The following is a 15086-nucleotide window of genomic DNA, read 5'->3' as shown; positions in this document are numbered from 1 at the left end:
CTTTTCAGAGAAATTTGCTTAAACAAATCAGATTTCATCTAACACAATAGTTATATCTGTGTAATCCAACCATCAAAGCTGACAAACTAAACTCAGTTGTTGAGTAAAGTTAATGACTAATTCTGATCAATACGTGGCCAAAAGAGTAAGAAAACAGTATGTCATAAAAGCCAAAAAACATATGCTGGGAAATGATTATTTTTGTGAATACTTAAAAGACACATCAATGTACTATTTTTTTACTTTTTCTAAAGTATTATAATTGGAAGGGCTCAAATTAGTAAACTTATTTCAAGATTTTATTAAACATTTCAAATATTTTATCCACATCAAGTGTCAGGTGCTTAAAATGTGCTACTCTGAAAAAAGTATCATCTGCATCAATACTCTTCCTTTAAAAGAATTATTGTTATAATTTATCCTATGTGAAATATAAAAATTGTCATTAGAATATGTATTAGGCTTAAATTGATTACAAATAAAAAAATACCAATTTTGTCTGGAATCCCAGCTACTCAGGAGACTGAGACAGGAGAATCATTTGAGCCCGGGAGGTGGAGGTTGCAGTGAGTGGAGATTGTGCCACTGCACTGCAGCCTGGGTGACACAGTGAGACTGTCTCAAAAAAAAATTAATTTGACAACATAATAATAAACTTGGCTCATCACAAAGGAGCATGGTTATTAAAATGAGTTTAGCAGAATAGTCAATTCAAACTTATTTCCAAAGAATAACTTAGTTTAAATGATAGGTAGATTGAGATTTAAAATGTGGCAAACTGAAAGATTAGAAAGTCTGAGAACTCTAACTCAGAAATAGGGCAGTATAAGGGCTACAGAGATTCAAATACCACTGACTGACAAAGAAAAGAAAATTAGTCCAATACTTAGTGAAAATGTGACTATGAGTACTATTAGGCTAAAATTAAAAGTATTAATGTCTATTAATTATAGCAAGTATACTGCTAAAAGCTGTAACAACCAAGACACCTTTAACAGCTGAACCAACTTCTTTCTCATTTCGTCTTAGACAAATGCTTCTTGCCACAAATATTCATTATATATCCATTTACATATTATGTTATTAGAAAATAGAAAAAATCAAAAAAGGGGACTTCTACATAATAATAAAAATTATTTTTGAATAAAAATTTGATGTGGGAATCCTAATTCCTGTATCAAACTCAACCAATTCTTGGTTGAAAGTAAACTACACTATCATTTTATGGAGTGTTTACTGATTAAATTAGCCAGTATAAATTATAATATTAATAGCCATAATAAATAAATGTCATAAAATACTAATTTAGTCCATCAAAATTATTTAACAATTGCCTTAGTCCATTTATTTTTCTATAAAGGAATACCTAACGCTGGGTTATTTATGAAGAAAAGAGGTTTGCTTGGCTCACAGTTCTCCAGGCTGTACAAGAAACATGGTACCAGCAGCTGCTTCTGGTAAGGGCCTCAGGCTGTTTCCATTTGTGGTTGAAGATGAAGGGGAACCAGCATGTGCAGAAATCACATAAGAGAGGAAGCAAGACAGAGAAGCCAGAAAATCAATAGGAGGGAGGTACCAGGCTCTCAACAACCAGCTGTCAGGAACAAATAGAGAACTCACTCATTATCACAAGGAGGGCACCAAGCCATGTGTCAGGTATCCACCCCCATATCTGAAACATCTCCCATTAGGTCCCACCTCCAACACTGGGGATCAAATTTCAACGTGGGATTTGGAGGGGTCCAACAAACCAAATGATAGCGATAATGCTCCCAAAATACAGCAGGTATATGAAATATAGCATTACTATTGAAGTGTGCTTTACATCATATCTCCCTGCTTCATTAGTGAATTTATTACAAGGTAGGTTTAAAATGAGGCAAAGAACATGCACCTTTCCTTCCTTGATTTAAATGATTCATCAATAATTATCCAAACACATAGTACTAGCCTATTAGGGAAATACCATGGTTTTAAGACAGTGGTTGTTCTCAACCTTTTTTTTCTTCTTTTCATGAAGGCTCATTCAGGATAGAGGAGTGGAGTGGGGGCAACTTAAGTCCAGTAAACAAAGTAACAGTGATTTAAATAAAATTGAGAAGTAGAAGACAACAGCCAAATTATAATAGCTAGCAATTATAAAAGGACAAAACAATGTGCAAATGTTAAAATTCACATAATTCTAAAAAGTGGATTAGCAATAATCAAGAATAGTTAACATCTCATTGTAACTTGGTAATAAAGTGTCAGAAAGTTTTCTTTTTGAATAGTATGGGTAGTCCAGATTGCCTGCATGTGTGCACATAGAGCAGAGTTTGCAAAGGTGCCAAGAGTTGGTGGCACCAAACAAACGGAGTACTGAATTAGAATCCTTAGTTATTTGTGGTAATTTTAGTCTATGAATACCAAATTTAGTAAGCCTGAATGACTCACACAGCAGGTTACTACTAAGAAGCCTTTAGTTGTCAGAATAATTGAATCTATGAAATTGGGGTCATTCATATGTAAGTACAGAAAATGAGCCTTGTATATTTCCATAGGGACTCTCAAAGCCCATGACCTTGCTTTAGAGCAAGACTGATTTAGGGAACCCAGTGTCTGAAGCAATCTCAAATAATCTTCTTAAAAGAGATACAATTAAATAATCTAATGGAATAAAGTATCTAAAATATACAGATAAAAACAAGAAAGTGTGAATAACATTTAATTTTATAAAAACATATAAGGTACAGTCTTATTTATCTGATATAATTTGGTGATAAACAACTTACATTTTTATTTTATTTTTTGAAATGGAATCTTGTTCTGTGGTCAGGCTGGGGTGCAGTGGCACGATCTCAGCTCACTACAACCTCCGCATCCTAGGTTCAAGAGATTTGTGTGCCTCAGATTCCTAAGTAGCTGGGATTACAGGAACGCACCACCACATCCAGCTAATTTTTATATTTTTAGTAGAGACGGGGTTTCACCATGTTGGCCAGGATGTTCTCGATCTCCTGACCTCGTGATCCACCCGCTCTGGCCTCCCAAAGTGCTGGGATTACAGGCGTGAGCCACTGCGCCTGGCCAACTTACATTTTTAAACAGCATGGATCCATTCCTCAAAGCTCATAATGAATCCATTCCTTCAATAAGTTCAATAAAGTTACTAAAATTGCTTTTGCTTAATGGAACCTTATTAAATTACTGCAAAAACATCATTTCAGTTGTCCTCATTGATTTTCAGATACATTAATTTGTAGTTCTATCAGTTATTTTTATAATACAGTAGAGCAAACATTCCAAACTTTTTATATTTTAGAAATAATTTTTACAATGAACATAAACTTATCTAACAATATCTGTATTTCTGTTTGTAGCAAGCATAAAAGTTCCACTGTGCAGCACACTTTACTGTATGATTTAATTACTGTGTCAAAGACAGTGGCACAGTCAGAATTTGACAGAATTGAGAAAAGCCCTCCTGAAAAGATGAGACAAGTTCTGAGATGATCATTTTTCACAATAAAGGCATTGTGTACATTTATAAATGGCATGGTAGGGCTGGGAGTAGAGAATTCAGTAAAACAGGGGAACTTGAGGAAATGCAAAAGACTGAAAAAATCTGGCATCTTCCAAAGGGTAAAACTAGTATGTTTGTTTAAACTGTTTTGTCCTCAATTCTAGTCATTTCTAATTTACTTATTTAACCGCTAATGTAAAGAACAGATATTACTCCATAATAATTGAAATATTTAGTATACTTGGTGTTACAGCACCCTCTATCACATGATCATATACTGAATACATTTCTATGAACTAGTTGCTTTAATCTGTGAACATTCATTTATGAAGCTCTTTCCTGGTTCTAGGGTTTAGTTTACTACTACCCATCCACAGAGTCAAAAGGATTACTAACTAACGCAAGCTTAGTATCACCAGTATAATTCAGTACCGTCTCTTCTGCAATAGCAAAAAGCATTACTGACAAAGCAATCTGAACTCTAAATTATACCAGGTGTGGTCCTAGTACCAACAGCATCAGAATCACCTGAGATTTTTTAGAGCTACACTTAACCAGCTCTATCCCCAAATCTTCCCTCTCGGTTATAACCTCTGGGGTTGAGGCCCAGCAATTTGTTTTAACAAGCCCTCTAGAGAATCTGGATGCATGCTCAAGTTTGAGAACCACTACTACAGGAGAAATACAATGGAACAGTGAAGTTAATATGTGCTATCTAAATTCTAAGAGAAATTCGTTTAACTTTCGCAATATGTTTTGATATCCACAGCACCATTACAGTAAAACACTAAAAAGAACACTGTTAGTCCTCCAAGTTTACAGGAAAATCTAGGTTTACAAAAAAGAACTCATTCCTAAAAGACAATGTGATTTTGCTAACTTTGGGGGACTTATTTTTCCTTTCTCTGATTATCTAAAAGAAACATGACAAGCAAACAAATCTACATTGTCTTTTCTGAAACTTCCATAGTCTATTTTAAAGCCAATTATCTTCTACACTCTGCTTCTCTCGATGGGTTCCTAACCCATACACAGCAGGCTTTTACAGCAGCGCTTTAAAAGGTGAAAGCAAACAAAAGCTTTTACAGTAGATGCCAATGTAAGCCACAAAGCTCATGCCATCTTCCCACCAGGCAATTAATACAGGGTCCCAGTCCTCACAGATTAAAGAACTGATGCGGGGAAGACTGGGAATGACCCAGGAACAACGCATAAGGAAGTACAAAAGAAAAGGAAATCGGGTTTTTTTTTGGACTTAAAACTAGAGAAAGAACCCAGTTTCTGCTTTATTTTGGGTTTGTAAAGCTCCTCGTACAGGAAGCTTCCGTTTCAGAGTCGACGCAAAGTCCCTCCCGCGCGGGAACTCGGCGGGGCGGAGACTCGGGTCCCTCCCGTCCAAGGCGGGAGAAAGGCAAGCGGGGGCCGCGGTTTCTCTGGAAGGTTCCGAGAGAAGGGCGCATGCCCCCTTCGCGGATGGCGGGAGAGTGGGCACCAGATGGCGCTGCCGCACCGAGAGCCAGAGCCTGGGCCGCTGGTGAGACGGGAAGGGGCGTCACCAGATTCCTTCCTTTGCGCTCGTCGCCGGAAATGTGTGCCGGGGCCGGGCTCTGGTCCCGGATATTAAGACTTCTAGAGGGTTCCCGCGTGAGGGCGGGGCCAGAACCGGAACCGAACGGCGACCGTCGGACCTCGAAGCGGAAGCCCAGGGCGACTCCTGCGGGCGCTGGTTGCCGGTGCGCGCGCCTCGTCTTGGCGGGAGCGCGAGGGGGCGGGGTCTCGCCCTGCGTCTGCGCACTTTGGGGACGTAGGCGCCGCCTGCGTGTACGTCTTTCTACATCTTTGCGCGTTTACTGGCGGGGCAGCGAGGAAATGGTGGCGTAATGGCTTTTATCTTAGCTCCGGATCACGGGGTTTGGGTTTCTGGCTGTGAGTCAGTTTTCTGGAAGGCTTTGTGGAAAGTTAATGGTTTAAGAGGTAAAACTGGAATTGTACTTTCTTCTTAGTCGTTAGCGATCCACATGCTGACTGGGTGCGGTCCCAGTGCTGAGATGGACCCCGCCCTTCCCCTCTAAATCTTAGTGAACCGGCTTGATTCCCCCCATCTGTTCATCTTTAAGAATTTATTCTGAGAAAGTGGGGATGGCACAAGGAATAAAAAGGTCAGCGAACAAATAGATTCTTCATGGGACCAAAAACATTTTAAAGTTATTTGAGAAACCTTTTTTTTTTTTTTAACTTTTTAGCGAGCGATTCTCTTAAGGAGTTAACCTTGAATATTTTTGTCAAAACAGTTTTATATTCTGTGTTTTGTGGTGTGGCCTTGGTCTTTTACCAAATTTTAACTAAAGGAAAGCCTCTAGATGTGTTCCAAAGGAAAATTTTGTCACTTTTTCACTTTTACCTTCTAGAGGAAAACCAGTTTTAATAGATGGACCATAGTAGTTTCTGAAAGTGCGTTGGTGGTTTTTTTTTGTTTTTTTGCTTTTAGATGCAGCAAGGAAACAACCAAGTGTGCTGCAGAAATGAAATCTGTATGAATTTGCATCTGCCCTGTTTAATTTTAAACTAATTCTAAAAATGTCAGCTGTGCAAAGTGCTCAGTTCTGGAAAATTTCTTCAGCCTCGGTAAACACTTTTATCTTTGGATTTCAGAGTTCTTTGCAGTCTCTGCCCTATATACAAACAATACTTGTAAAAGCCAGAGGTAAGGGAATAAAGGCATTTAAGTAGATATTTTGAAAGAAACAGCAGTGGGCCAGGGGATATGAGAAAGATTGTCCGACGTTGCCAAATAAGGGTATTAAATTGTTTTCTGCTAAAACCTTTTGATAGTCTTGATAGTTGGTATTGGAAAGAACCCTGCTGTGACTTGAGGAGTACCATGGTATCTGTTTATGTAAAAGCCAAAAGGACATTGCAGTGTCATTAAAAAGACTGGTCAGAAATAGGGCAAGAAGGAAGCAAGATATCCAGGGGGAAAGAAAAGGGGAAAATGTTGGAAGATACTAGAAAACATGTAAAAGAGGTTAGAGCTGAAGCTGTAATAGGTCTGGAAAGAGTCAGTTGGGAGATGGCAAAATAGCTTTTATTCCTCAAAATCACATGTGTGGAATAAAGAATCGATTTATCAGTACATCAGCTTTGGCTAGATCCCATTTAATCGTTTAACTTTTTTAGACTTTCCTCTATTTCTCTACATTGTATATAACGAACCTTAAATTGAGGGATCGCTTCATTTTGCTGCCATTATACTACTAAGTTACACTAACATGGCTCGTCAGAGGTTAAAGGATACACGTTTATTCAGAAATAGTGGCATTGAGATCACTCCTCTGCAAATACCCTCAACTGGTATCCCTCACGTTTAGCACTTGCCTGGCAAAACTCAAACCATGGATGAACTCCTGCATGCGTTTGTCTTTTCTGAGCTTGGCCCCAATTGGTTAACTGTTGGGTGGACTAGTGGGATCTTAACACCTAAATTGCCTCTGCATACTGATCAGCTTTCCTACTCCTTTTCTCTAGTGACTCTGCCCTTTCCTTCTGTAATCCAGATATCTCATTCTTTTCCCTCCTCAAATTATCAACTTCCTCCTCAACTAATGACTTTCCTTTATACATTACTGAAGAAAGAAGTGTGAGCGTAAGCCGAGAATTTTCTCATATTCCTACCGGTGAATCTATTTGTGTCTGCACTCATCAAACATCCTTGTATAATAGTTCCCTTTATCCATGGTTTTGCTTTCCATAGTTTCAGTTACCCGATGTCAACTGAGGTCCAAAAATATTTAGTGGAAAATTTTAGAAATTATAAATTTGAAATTGCTAGAAATTCTAAGTAGTGTAATGAAAACTCATGCTGCCATTTTCTGTGAATGGACGTGAATCCTCCCTTTGTTCAGCGTCCACAATCACAGTTATCAACTGTCACCATATCGCTGAACTTGGATTCAAATAACCTTTATTTTACTTAGTAAGGTCTCCAAGGTCCAATAGTAGTGATACTGGCAATTTGGATATGCCAAAAGCAGCCTTCAAGTGCTTCCTTTAAGTGGAAAGGTGGAAGTTCTCAGCTTAAGAAATCACCTAAGGTCATTAGGAACCAAGTGGTTGGTAAGAATCAATCTTCTATCTGTGACATTATGAAGAAAGAAAAAGAAATACGTGCATAATATATTCAGGTTAGGGTACTCTGAAGTTTCAGGCATCCAGTAGGTTCTTGGAACATATCCCCTGAGTCTAAGGGGGAACTAGTATAGTTTAAAGGGGTGACACGTCTTTTTATCAAATGCTCACACTTGCTATTTTTAGTCTTTAGTTTTAGCCGTTAAGTAGGTGTTATGTTCAAAACTTTTGCCCATTTTAAAACTAAGTTGTAATTGAGTTGTAGGAGTTATTTATGTAATATATGTATGCTGTTTTTATCAGAAGTATATGTTGTGAATATTTTTCTCCCAGTCTGTGGCCTGGTTTTTCATTTTTTTTAATAGTATCTTTTAAAGAGCAGTTTTTGTAAGTTGTATTTTTTCTAGGGATTTCAAGACCTGTGAAGCTACAGTAATCAATAGAGTGTGAGACTGCATTAAGAAAAGACATTTATTAATGTAATTGGATAGAATAGAAATACAGTTGTACATATCCAAATATTCATTAGCATAAAGCTATTCATAAAATCTTCTCATTTCTAAGATTCACAATGTATCTTATGTTTAGGATCTACTTAAATTTTTAGTATGGCACAATAACTGTTGATACTCATATTTTTCAAAATAGAATTCTATTTTAGTAGCATTTATTTTATAAAAATTGTCCTTCATTGAATTATCTTGGCACCTTTATAAAAAAAATCTACTGATCTTCTGAATTTCTATTCTATTCAATTCTGTTGATAAATATATCTGTTCTTAATGTAATCCCACATGGTGTTGATTATTGTAACTTTATACTTCTTGAAATCAGATAGTGAAAGCGTTTTTTTTTCTCAAAATCACTTTGGCTATTCAAAGTCTTTTCCATTTTAGTATAAATGTTTAAAATGTCATTTCAATTTCTACAAAAGTCTGCTGGGATTTTTAATGGGATTCTGTTAAATTTATTAATCAGCTTGGAGAGAACTGACATCTTAAAAATACTGAGTTTTCAAATCTAGAACATAGCATATATTTCCCTTTATTTTGACCTTTAATTTTTGTTTGTAATTTTCAGCATGCAGGTATTGCACATACATTGTTCAATTTCTTCCTACATATTTCATAGTTTTTATTCTAAGTGTATTTTTTTTAGTTCAGATTTTCAGTTTGTTGAATCATTTGAGTTCTGGAATTTTCTTATGTATGGATTCTACATCTCTATTAATAAATTCACTAGTTTGTACCCGTTAACTCCAATATTTGGATCATCTTTGGATCTTGTTTCTATTTTATTTGCCTTCGGTTTCCTGGTATGCCCAGAAATTCTTGATGAAATGTTGTCTTTGTTTATGAAAAAAAAAAAAAAAATGGACTCTGAGTGATGTTTTTTACTTCTATAAAGGATTTACTTTTGCTTCTTTTAGGAAACTAGGCTAAGGGCGCACCTTAATTGAATATGGAATTGAGATTATTTCAAACTGCTTTTCAGCCTTTGTTAGATCTGGTCTATTTCAGGTTCATTCTTATTCCTGGGCTGGCTTTTTCTGTGTCCCAGCTAAAAGCCATGGTGTTATGCCTTCCCTCCTTGATGGGCCCTGAACTCTCATTTTTGTTTTTTTAATCAGTGAACTCCTGAAAAGAAGCTCTTCTCAGCTTCTCTGCTTCTTAGTTGCCATTATCTGTGTGATTTCTCAGCCTCTGAAACAACTTCCAAATTGATGAATAAGGTAAGGGGAAGAACAGTCAAATATGGGCAGACTTCTCTGCACCCTTCTTTGGGATCTTGTGCTCTCAAGATGCCATCAAAAAGATCATTTTTGTATTTTACCCAGATTTCCCTAGTTCTTCACAGTTCAGAGGTGGAGTCGGTCTTTTTAAAAAAAATCCTCATAATATGAGAGTCTTGATGTTAATAAAGATAGGCTCTTTTTTTCTGAACCAGTATCACTACTTTTTGTTTCTGAATATCAGAGATAACACAGAAGACATGGGAGTGACTTTTCATCTTGCATTTAGAGGTGTTTGTGTGGCCTCCTGGCAGTGATACCCCCTTGCCACAGATGAATTCCTAGGCAGTACCTGTTAGTTCTCTTTAGAGTTGGCCTGACTTTGTCTTCTGCATGGGGAAGCACCCTCTGTTCCTTTTGCTAAGAGATCAGGGTAGTTGTGTTTGCATGCAAGCCAAAATGACTATGCTGTAGCTGGAAATTCAGTCTGTCACCTTTGGTACTCTTAAAGTACAAGCATATGTTCTAGTCAGGCTTTTCCATTCCTTTTTTTTTTTATGGATGCCAGTAAAGAAATACATACTTTTTGGCCCAGCCCAAGAGTAGATTGAGTTTTTTACTGTAATTTCTAGGAATAATTATATAAAACATTGCCCACAGTCTGTGAGTGTACTGTAGAAAGATTGAATGATCAGGCCTTAATCCAAGACCCCTACTTTCTGCATGGGTGTAATTGAGCAAGTTATTTAACTTTTCTGAGCCTCAGTTTTCCTAAAGTGTCCAATAAGATACCTACTTGCCAGGGTTTGATTTTAAAAAGATTGTTTGTAAAATGTCTGATGCATAATGGTTTCTATTATTGTTTATAAAATTATTTATACAAAAAGACAGTTTTAACTCTGGGGGGAATGTTAGTCATAAGTTGTCCATATAGCAGCAGTATTTTGGAACCCACAATATTTCAAGATTTCTGCTCATTACTTTGTTTTATTCAGTAAACATTGATTGGACTCCTAGTGAATGCTGAATAGGGCACTAGTATGCAAAACTAGTGAAACGGTAATCTCTTTCACAGCCTCGTAAACAACTTGTTCATTTTATTGAAAGCCATGATCAGAAATGTCATGAAAATTTTATCATCTATACTGTTCAGGTGTAATACTTTGTGGTATTTGTTCTCTTGCTGCTATTTAATGAATCCTGAAATTGTTTTTGTAACCTAAAATAAAACTTTTACTGTGATAGAATAACCTGAGAGAAACTCTGATTAAAAAGTTTATTTAATGTGGAATAAATTTTAATATAAAGTAGCTCTAATATGAATAGCAAGGGAATTTTGTTACTAACAAACCAATAGAACAATATAATGAGGCAGTTTCACTAAGACTGTATGACAAAATGGAACCTGAACTCTGCCCCAGTGTTTTAATAATTAGTCTGACTTTTACAGAGGATAGACTGTCATCAGGCATCCCAGGGAAATTCTGTTCACTAAGCTGGCAAAAGTAATTTCTTCTTTCTTTAAAGAGGAAAACTAGGTTGTTTTATAGTTGAGTGTTCATTAAGAGTAATCTGCCAGTTTTTCCCTTTTAATTCTGCTTTTCAGATTTTGCTAGCCCAGAGAGAGTTGTAAACCCCTTGAAGGTAAGATATTGGCTTCAGTTTTTATCAAGTCAACTCTCATATGCATCCCTAATGTTTATCTAATTTTTACCCTATCAAGAGAGCATAATCATTATGCAAAAAATATGGACTGAGTAATATTAGAACATTCTCAGATTTACAAAACTCTTCCATGATAGAAGAATATATTTGAGAATCAAATACTCTTGTTTCCTGAACTTCATTTACTTTATTATTTTTTGATTCATTTTCATTTTCCTAACTTATAGAATAAAGAAATGCAGCTTGGAACAGTTAAAATGAAAAGTTATTGATGATAAAACAGTCAAATGATGTTACACTAAATTTCATAAATTCCTGGTTTTAAAAGTACGCGTGATATAATAGCATGTTAAATAATGGCCAGTACAATTTAGTTGTCTTATTTGCCGTTTCTGCTTTGCTTCACCGTTTTACTATTTTGTTTTCCACCTTTGAGTCTTCAGTTCTCTAACTGTATCACTGAGGTTTGACAGTCATGTATATTTAATTTATTTACATGCACACACAGAAAATGAAATGTCAAATCTAGAATAGCTTTCCCATAACCCTGCTCTATTCATGTCTCAGAAATCACCAATGCCCTTATTCCAGATCATGATGAGGACTAGCTGGGGTGTTAAGTCTGACCTCTGTGTGTTCTGTAAGGGATCGCTCAGTCCTCTTCCATTCCAGTAATTTAAGTATAGATTTTCAGACTGTCATCTTGCCTTTTATAATGTGCTTAGATGGAATTGGTAAAACAAATATGCCTTTTATTTCCCTGAATGGGGTTATTGTAAAGAAACAAGAAGAAGCCATAAATAAGGGTGCAAAGTTCCCTTTATCCCCAAAGCACAAATAGTCACATTTGAGGGCTAGAACATATTTACTTCAGCTTTTGTGTAAAGAGAAAGAATATAAGTTTTTATGTTCTAAATAAAGTTGACCTTGGTGCAAAACAACCAACATGTTCTAAGAACTTTCTCCTCCTTTGGAGCACGACTTTGTTACATCTCTAATTAATACAATTACGTTGTTTTGAAAATCAAAACAGTTAATTGATGTTTTTCTCTTTCATCTCTTCCTGGAAGTTGTATTTTTAAGTTACTAAAATACAATTTTATCTTTAATTGATTGCCTTCGATTATCTGTGGTAAAACTTAAAATACAAAATATCTTTTACTTAATTGTATTGATTTGAAATTGTTATAGTTCAAGAATATTTGTATGTATCTCTTCTAAACTTCTTTGAAATCATCAATATTAAGTTTAAATGAAGACGTGGGGATAAAATTTCCAGTCAGTGCTTTTTACGCTTTTGCTTTTATTTTTGGCTACTTGTATTCAGATTTATGCAATGAAGAAAACTTTTTTTCTTTTTTTTTTTTTCTGGAGACAGAGTTTCGCTCTTGTTGCCCAGGCTGGAGTGCAATGGCATGATCTTGGCTCACTGCAGCCTCTACCTCCCAGGTTCAAGCTATTCTCTAGCCTCAGCCTCCTGAGTAGCTGGGATTACAGGCATGTACTACCACAGCAGGCTAATTTTTTTATTTTTATTTTATTTTATTTATCTTTATTTTGAAACAGAGTTTTGCTCTGTCATCCAGGCTGGAGTACAGTGTCATGATCTTGGCTGACTGCAACCTCCACCTCCTGAGTTCAAGCGATTCTTCGGCTTCAGCCTCCCGAGTAGCTGGGACTATAGGTGTGCGCCACACACCCAGCTAATTTTTGTATTTTTAGTAGAGTTGGGGTTTAACTGTATTGGCCGCACTGGTCTTGAACTCATGACCTTGTGATCTGCCCGCCTCAGTCTCCCAAAGTGCTGGGATTATAAGTGTGAGACTCTGCGCCTAGCCAATTTTTGTATTTTTATTAGAGAGGGGTTTCACTATGTTGGCCAGGCTGGGCTCCAACTCCTGACCTCAGGTGATCCGTCCACCTCAGCCTCCCAAAGTGGTAGGATTACAGGACTGAGCCTCTGCACCCAGCCCAGTTCTCCTTTTATTATGTCCAGAATTTGGACATAGTATCTTCTTTTGTCAAGAAAATGGTACCTTTTAATTTTTTCTACTTTCCATCTTTGGGGTTAATGTTTTATTTGTAATAAATAGTTTGGATGGTAGATACCCATAACTTGAATAATAAGAGGAAAATAAGTTTTTATAAAATAGTGTTAAAATAGGCACAATCCTTAATCTCATAGTGCTTATATTAGACACTTAGATTAAGAAGAAGTCACATATATACAAAGGCCACTGAAAGGTATAGTCATTTTAATAGTATTTTAACAGTGCATTCTATATGTAAAACATACATTAGAAAAAGTTCCTTTCTCCTGCTTAACACTGTACATGATCACAAAATACATTTATGAAAAAAAGCATGTGGTTTCCAATATCTCTAAGACAAGGATTACATGACTAAGTTAAATATTTGATAAGCTAGAGACCTTTTTTAAAATGTTGAATTTCAAAGGCTATCTGTTGCATTACATTTAAAACCAGACAGAAAACACACACCTCTTTCTGTCTTATTTCTTCAGTATTCTTAAACTACTTAGCGTAAACCTGACACAGAGCAGTGCATCATCCAGTTAGGTCATGCTGCTCTCACTGAACTTGAGTATCATTCCAGAGAAGATATTCTAAAACTCTGATAACTCAAAATAATTTGTAAAGACCTAATATTTTATGGTAGGAGACTCTAGGACATAAAATAGACATTCTATTGATGAGAAATCTGAGACTATAGAAAAAGTGAAAAGTACACCCAGCTACTAAAGGGTGATTTCAAGGTTGCTAAGAGACTCCCTTTGCTTGCCCCAGAGCATTCCTATTGTGATATTATCACTTCACTTATCTCTACTTATTGATCAATTGTCAGTTACTTTTGAAAAATTCTAAGCACAAAGTTCTGACCAGTATTCTGATGAACATAAAGTAATTATAAGATATTTCCTTCCTTTCTAGGAACTTTGAGAGTAATTGAAGAAAAGAGACAATTTCATGTAATGGGAAACACCTGAGGATAAAGTGTGCTGGGAAAGCAGAGAAACTCATAATAACATTCAGCATTTGTTAAGGGATGAGCATGTGCCTAGAACTTTATATCCAGTCCTCACAGGCATACTCAGAATGGCTGGGAAAGTTTCCATTGGAAGAGAGTGCTCAGGTGTTTGAAAGTTTTATCGACATCAAATACCATGAAATTGTAAACAAAGGCTTTGGTTTAAATTGCATGTGATCTTACCATGTACTTCCTAGCCTTTTTCAATTTATACAGGCTTAAATCCACTTATTTACCAGGCGCAATACTTTTATTGAATGAAATCAACTTGATAGGGTAAACAAAAAAGCTTTGTTTTTTTCTTACTGTTGTTTCTTCAGATATGTGCAAAGAGTATTTCTTTTCTACTTCGAATGATTTCTCCTTTGGTTACTTTTTGGCACAAGAACAGTTTCATTTAAATATTCAGAATTTTCAGACCACAATCACATAGCTCCGTAATGTTACCAGATTTAAAGCTGCTTCCCATTGCTGAGACCTGCTATGGGCAGGCCTATGGGGTGATTTCTCCTTTGGTTTTCTATCTTGCTCTGTTGCTCCTCATCCAGTCTGCTACCTGCAGTGTCTTATCTTCAGGGACTTAGCACATAGGAAGGACTTCGGGAAAAGACCCAGCTTTGCATAGTTACTACTCTAACAATCTGGAACTGGCATTCTTGGGGCTTTGACTGACACTATAAAAGTACCTCTTTATGTTCCTCTGCCTGGAATCTCCAGTGACAATTCCCAGATTTGCCTTTTTCCCCACTGGCCACTTAGAACTTAAGCCAACATTTAGCCAAGGTTGACTGATACATTCATCCCACCCAGATTCTTGCTGTTGGGATCCCGTTGCCCCAGTCCCTTTGGAGAAATTTCTTGGCTGATTTCTTCATCTGGAAGATGATCTGGTCCACCAGAACCATTTGGACTTCCTTGACCCAGTTGTTTGTGGAAATAGAGTAATCTTACAAGACCACTGCTACACCTTTAGATTCCTTGTGTCTGTATTAGACACCAGATGTGAATCAGATT

At 36.6% G+C, this 15086-nt stretch overlaps 1 protein-coding gene across 11 annotated transcripts in view; it reads left to right on the top strand.

The window, feature by feature from the left end:
* STARD13 (StAR related lipid transfer domain containing 13) overlaps nucleotides 1–15086 on the top strand; it is a 554175-nt gene that overhangs the window by 118421 nt on the left and 420668 nt on the right. For 3 of the 11 annotated variants that reach the window (XM_078375277.1, XM_054256760.2, XM_078375283.1), the window contains exons 1-2: nucleotides 5316–9359; nucleotides 10966–11003. The exons of 2 other annotated variants lie outside the window; for them this stretch is intronic. The gene's annotated coding sequence lies outside the window, so the exon portion shown is untranslated. Of the gene's footprint in view, nucleotides 1–5315; nucleotides 9360–10965; nucleotides 11004–15086 lie in introns of those variants that run through there. 6 more of the 11 variants (XM_078375280.1, XM_035302457.3, XM_078375284.1 and 3 more) reach the window with 3 other exon arrangements.

The sequence above is a fragment of the Callithrix jacchus genome, chromosome 5 (genome assembly GCF_049354715.1).
Source record: "Callithrix jacchus isolate 240 chromosome 5, calJac240_pri, whole genome shotgun sequence".
Taxonomy (NCBI): domain Eukaryota; kingdom Metazoa; phylum Chordata; class Mammalia; order Primates; family Cebidae; genus Callithrix; species Callithrix jacchus.
Note: the sequence above shows the minus strand (reverse complement) of the source record. Positions and strands in the feature narration are given on the sequence as shown.